The following is a 6000-nucleotide window of genomic DNA, read 5'->3' on the forward strand; positions in this document are numbered from 1 at the left end:
TGTAGTCCCCCAGTTACTCCCCCACCAGTAGGCTAGGAGTGAGAACTGGAAGGATAAAAGACAGAAAACTCATAGGTTGAGATAAAGACAGTTTAATAGGGAAAGGAAAACCCACACACCCAAGCGGAGCAAACCAAGAATTAATTCACTGCTTCCCGTGGCAGGTAGGTGTTCAGTCACCCCCAAGAGAGCAGGGCCCCATCATGCATAACAGTTACTTGGCAAGACAAAGGTCAGCACTATCACATAAGACATATTTCAGATATTGGCCTTTTCCTGCAAGTAATTTTTTCACTATTTTAGCAAAATAAAAATTACACAGTTCCTCACCAAACACTGTGTTTTCAAACACAGTCCACATGAGATGTCACTGATTTTTCAATATAAACTGCCCCAAACAAGTAGGTGAATTTCAAAATCATTACCTTCTCAAAGAATACTTTGTACTTGTACTTGTGAGGCCTCACACTCAACAGCTCAGAACTTCAGCTTAACTCATGCTGCTCACTTTCATAACAGTGATTATTCCCATAGGAATAAGCAGTGGACTAGACTAATAAATACATCAATGCATAGGAAATAATATTGGTTAAAGTAATTGATGTTAGCATGAAAAACATAATTTCAAAAAGTGTAGGTTATAGGATCGGGTCAAAAATCATCCTTTCTGACTGGCTTATAGAGTGGCACTTGATGACTCACAAGATGCTGTTACAGGAGTGCTCTAGTTCTACCCATAGCAACCCCTCCACAAGCTAACAGCTGGCCACTTCATCTCTCAGAAGCTGAGGCAATGATGGTTTCTGCATTATTTAATTGTTAAAAATTATTAATTATTAAAAATAATTAAATAGACTTGATCCTCCCTGTTTCAAACTCCTAAGTGAATATTAAAATATGTGTATCAAACATAGTATATTTTATATTTATATATATGTCATTACAGTGGGGCAAAGTCTTCTGCTATAATCCAGTAGTTGCAAAATATTAGATTTTTGATACCATTATTGCTCTGTGAATGAGCAATTTATTGATACGGAGAGGGATGAATAAGTTGCTTAAAGGCTTTTTTTTTTTGGTTGAAAACTAAAACTTTAGTTTGCTTGGTTTTGGCTAACCTTAATCTCATTATGATTAACAAAATCGCTTGTAGGTGGGAAAAAATCCTGGTTTACACTTTCATAATATTTTTGCCCATCTGAGAAGAAAAGGATACAGTTAATATGAAAGCTGTGTTAAATAGCAACCTGAAACCCAGAAGTATCTGAACCTTTGTAAGGCTCTATTTAGTCAGATGTATCTATTGAAATAAATTTTTTTTATCATAAAAATGGAAAACAGTTGAGAATTTTAACAGAAAATTACAATACATAACATGATAATTGCATTTTTCTTTCAAAGTGATATTAGGGGAACAAGTCAACTTCTAATATACTAAGAATGATTTTTTCTCATTACTTGTTATAAACATTTTAATGTATAATGAAATGCACATTTATTTATGGAAAAATCTTTCAGATGTCATTTGAACACATAGGGTAAATAAAATACTAAATGATTTTGGAGCCCTTTTAGAACAAGGTCTGGAATAGAGATCAGAGTTACTGAATATTATTTAGCAAATGCTGAAGTAGTATATACAATGAGAAAAGAAGGAAATACACTCGTTGGCTGGAAATTTATAGAATATTTAGAGCCAGAATACTCAGTGTTGGCAAGAAGGGATGAAATTTTCTTAACTCTACTCAAAAATCTCCTTGTGATCAAATCCTACTTGAAGTTAACGGGAATCTTGCCAGTGACCTCACTTAGGAGTAGAATATGATCCCTAATAAACACATAATAGATTTACTGTGCTAAATCAAATTGTCCTGGAACAACATTACTTAGTTTATATGAATGTTTTGTTCTAAGGTAGTCCATTCACCTATTTTTAAAACACTGAAATTTATTAAATCAACATTTATTTACATCTATTTTACTAGAACAGTTTCCGTACTTGTGTCTGATTTTTAAAAATATTTTTATTTTCAGGGAGACCCAAGGAGGAGTGTTAGTTTTGGTGGGAAAAATACATATGCATATGCTAAATTTCTAGTCAAGAGTAGAGCATTAACTCTTGTACAAACTAATCGGACTAATTCTCTTATGGAATTTAGGCAAATAATGTAACTAAGATAAACAGAGTCACTTACATGTCCGCATTTATCTACACTTTCTATTTATACTGCTAAATGCTTAAAACAACATTGGCCCATAAATTTGCCTTTTTGTTCTCATTCTTTTGGCAGTGTTTCCTACATGCTGCACTTTTAAGAGTGCAGTTTGGTCTCCTCTCAAATAAATAAGAGCTGTGGAAGGAAAAAACTGCAGCTACAAAGTAGTTCTAACCCATTAAATGCAGATGGCCCACAGGGGGTTTAATCATAAGAGAGAGAACACACATCATGCTGAAATATAGAGCTGTTTTCTATCACTTGTTACCATTTGAATGTCTGTCCCAGGAAAGTGAATTCAATATATCTTCCTGGCCATCAGTTGCCCTCTGAATACTCCTTCTCTCTCTGATGTAGCTAGATTTCCCTTTAGAACATACAGAGATGAATGAGCTCTTACCACACGTAGAAGTGAAAGAAAACATTTCTTTCTGCACTAGAACAGATGAGATTCATCATTAAGAGAATGGATTTGACCTTGTCAAGTGGACCAAAGCAATTTATAAACAAACTCCTACAGGGGAGGCTACTTTTGGCCGAGTACTATATTAGCACTGTTTTACTTATGCCCGCTGCTACCTTACAATAACTTCACAAACAGGCTGACTTCCTGAAATATAGAGTGCTGAGAGATATCACAGATGTACTTAGAAACACTGGCATTGCATAGGTTACTTCCCTCCCTAGAGGCTATCTGGAAATATGTACACCCACCTTGCTTTCTTGTTCTTGGCAAAAGTTGCTGATCACTATCCAAATTAAATCTCAATTTCAAGTTTAGCGTGTCTGTCAAATATGTACCATCTGTATTTATACTTCAATTTGACATTATTATAGTTGTTTGTGTAAGCTCTACCCATATAGTGTCCAATATGAAATCAAATGGCATCTAACTATCGGAACACTCGCAGAATAACAAAATAACAAAAGCAATTCAGCATGTGTCTATTTTATTTCCAGAGCTGGAAAAAGAACATAAAGAGTCAATAGCTTATTACAAAGTTGTCTAGATCAGCCAATACTCCTACCAATAACTTTTCTTCCTTTTGCAGCCTACCAATAACTTTTCTTCCTTTATCAGGGTACTTATACTGCAGGTAGGAATTTTAAATCTCCTTCTCCCAAGTCTGTGCATATATTTTTTAAGTGAGAGCAGTGTTTTAGTGGTAACAAAAGCACAATGGCTCACATCTTTTTTTCTATCCAATGATCATAAGAAAGGCAGAAAAATGAGGTTATTCAGTGGCACAAAGATAACCTTGCTGTGTGGGAAGAGAAGACCATGTGCCAGCCGAAGGGAATGGTGCATGGTGAAGAGGAGAAAAGACTCACTAGATGAGTAAGCTAAGTTTTTACTAGACTTCTAAGACATACAGAATCACAGAATCACAGATCTAGTGAGTCGGAAGGGATCCACAAGGATCACTGAGTTCAAATCAGCCCTGCACAGGACCTTCCTCAACAGTCACATCATGGGCTTGAGACATTTCTTGAACTCTGTCAAGCTTGGTGCTGTGACCACTTCCCTGGGGAGCCTATTCCAGTGCTCAACCACCCTCCAGGTGAAGAACCTTTTACTAATATACAACCTAAACCTCCCCTGACACAACTTCAGGTCATTCCTTTGGGTCCTGTCACTGGTCACCCCAGAGTGCCTGCCTCCTCCTCTTCTCCTCAGGAGGAAGTTTTAACTGCAATGAAGTCTCCCTTCAGACTCCTCCAGGCTGAACAGACCAAGTGACCTCAACCACTCCTCATACACCTTCCCCTTAAGGCCCTTCACCATCTTCATTGCCCTCTTTTGGACACTCTCTAATACCTTAATATCTTTCCCATACTGTGGTGACCAAAACCTCCCCATCTGTATCAATCTTAGTCATGCCAGCAGAGCTGATAATATTATAATTTCTATGTCTCCAAAAAGAGAATCATGAAATATTTGCAGAAAAAGACCAAGATATTCAGCTTTCTTAGATTCACTTTTCCTATGGCATCTATCCAAACAAAAGAGATGCAATTACTACTTCTTCAAAGTCTATAGTAATAACCTTGTATAAGTTTTATTGCATTTTTTGTTGATACTGCTTTAGAAATTATAGTTAGTGTTGATGAATGAGAGAAGGAGCTCTTTCTTCTCATATTCATAAATTTAATATTCTATATATGGAGTCCTTCAAGACATTAAATTTCCCAAAGCTTTCAGGAATCATGGAGCCTCCATCATTTACAAGTCTAGACACATATACAAAAGCTAAATACATATTTTAGCTCAGGAGAAATCTGTGCTGTCCATGTCTTGCCTGATTCATCATAGAAACTCTTTAGTGTTCAAAAACCAAGAAAACAGTCTTGTTTTATTGCCAGTCTATGTTTCATTGCCAGGAGATATCAAAACTGACCCTCTTGAAGTCAGAACAATGAAAGGAATTTCCCAAGTCCTTAAAAAGCACTATATTACATATATTCATAGCTGCCTAGCAGATTTATGTTTTGTCCTTCATTAGGTCTTATGCTATTAGACTGAGAAAAGAGGAAAGGCCACTTGCTTACTTCTTATAGCTATCATTCATTATTCCTGCACCTCTGTGTCTGTGTGCTACGTATTTCTGAGTCAAATACAGAGATGAGGCGCCCAATTCTGATGCAATTTCACTAGTTTTATAATCACTTCTCTCTCTGATTTAGAGAGGTGTAAGGAAGGACCTTGGTCCCTGGACCCAGTATACTGAGAGTGAAAATACACAATTTACAGAAAAAGGGAAAGATTGTAGCAAAGAACCGGTGATTGAGTCCTACCGAATAACATTTATCTTGACTCACATTTTTTATAAGCATGCATCTGTTTACACTCTTTAAGAGGAAGATCAAAGTTCACAGAGAATTTTTATTAGCCTGGGAAGACACTTATCTCTTTTTAAAGGAAGAAAACATGGTTTATTATCTGCCTTAAATGAAACAAAAACAAATCTGTCCCTCTCTCCACTTTTGCACCACACAGTAAGCATCCAAGATGGGTGACACTTAGTGGAAGGAATTCTGTAATGTCTTAAAATTTCTCCAAAAGCAGTAATCCATCCTGAAATCAAACCTCACAGTTTTGATCTGCCTGAAAATTCATTGGGATGTTTGCAGAGATTATATTTTGCTGTTAGATTTGGTCCTGTGGATTAATGGGATAATCAGATTTTTATTGTCCTTCAGTTTTATTGATTCTGCTGGAAACCACAGCCCAGGATAAAAAAGGATATTTTCCATTTATTCTGTGTATCAGTATTCAGATGGGAGACCTTAGGAAATTGTCAGAGGAAAGAATTCTATAAACTGCAATAGCTTGCTGCAGAAGACATTTTATTTATTTAAACTTCTCCACCTCCATTACTTTTTGGCATCCAATATACATATTTAAAGTGTGTTTGCTACTTTCCAGTTTGATTTTAGAGCTCTTTGTTTTTGTATAAAATAGTCCTGTTACATTCCTGTAGTATGTCAAAGGAAAATAAAGCCTGCTTTAACTCTTTAGGGCTTTAAACATCTCTGCTTTCCTTTTGTTAGCATACAAGCTGGCTGTCAACTATTGTCTCTGCTTCATCAATGTTAGCAAAGTGGTTGCATGGCAACTTAAATGCTCCTTTTACATAGTCCTGATAGAATATTAGAGCATTCAATGATTTGGCTAACCCAAAAAATGAATTCTTTAAATTGTCTTCCTCGGTTCTGTAGGATGTTAAGGATTTGTACAAAAATGATCTAATGTCATTCATTTGCCCGAATGTCAAAGTAGAAA

The sequence above is a fragment of the Empidonax traillii genome, unplaced genomic scaffold, assembly GCF_003031625.1.
Source record: "Empidonax traillii isolate 1590-97213 ecotype Southwest subspecies unplaced genomic scaffold, ASM303162v1 scaffold1159:size167780, whole genome shotgun sequence".
Lineage (NCBI taxonomy): Eukaryota > Metazoa > Chordata > Aves > Passeriformes > Tyrannidae > Empidonax > Empidonax traillii.